The sequence below is a fragment of the Carlito syrichta genome, unplaced genomic scaffold (assembly GCF_000164805.1).
Source record: "Carlito syrichta isolate Samal-C Ts95f unplaced genomic scaffold, Tarsius_syrichta-2.0.1 Scaffold307331, whole genome shotgun sequence".
Lineage (NCBI taxonomy): Eukaryota > Metazoa > Chordata > Mammalia > Primates > Tarsiidae > Carlito > Carlito syrichta.
Window position 1 is genome coordinate 861864 of NW_007251427.1, and position 931 is coordinate 862794.

Here is a 931-nt window from a genome sequence, read left to right on the forward strand (position 1 = left end):
GCCACTGCACTCCAGTCTGGGCGACGGAGTGAGACTCCAACTCAAAAAAAAAAAAAAGCAGCCGAGCACTGGAGCAACAGAGTATCAGGCTGAAGGGGAAGCCTGGAAGATACCCTTGGGCACCAAAACACTAGAGACAGGCTGCTGAAGGTTGGGCACAATTGCTCACACCTGTAATCCCAGCACTTTGGGAAGCCACGAAGGGAGGATCACTTGAGCCCAGGAGTCCAGGACCAGCCTAGGCAACACAGTGATAACCCTGTGTCTATAAAAAAAGATTATTAAAAAAAAGTTAGGGACAAGTGCAATGGCTCATGCCTGTAATACCAGTATTTTGGGGGGCAGAGGCAAGAGGATTGCCTGAGTTCAGGGGTTTGAGACCAGCCTGAGCAACTTGGCGAGATCTTGTCTCTACACTAAATCATAAATGAGCCGGGTGTAGTGGTGTGTGCTTGTGGTTCCAGCTACTTGGAAGGCTGAGACAGAATGATCACTTGAGCCCAGCAGGTTGAGGCTGCGGTGGCCGTGAGAGTGCCACAGTACTCCAGCCTGAGAGACAGTGAGACTTCAACTAAAAAAAAAAAAAAGAAAGAAATTACCCAGACTGGTGGTGCTCACCTGTAGTCTTAGCTACTAAGGAGTCAGAGATGGAAGGATTTCTTGAGCCCAGGAGGTTAAGGCTGCAGTAAGCTATGATCGTGCCATAGCACTCCAGCCTGGGAACAGAGCAGGACTCTCTCTCTCTCTCTCTCTCTCTGTGTATATATATATATATATATATATATATATATGTATGTATTCTCCTTAATAAAATAGAAAAGAAACAGGCAGTGTAGGGAGCTTCAACCTACACATGAGGGAGCTGCACCCACCCCCATTTTCTAGCTAAAGCAGATGGCAAGGTTAGCTGCTAGGAGTCAAAGGGAGAGAA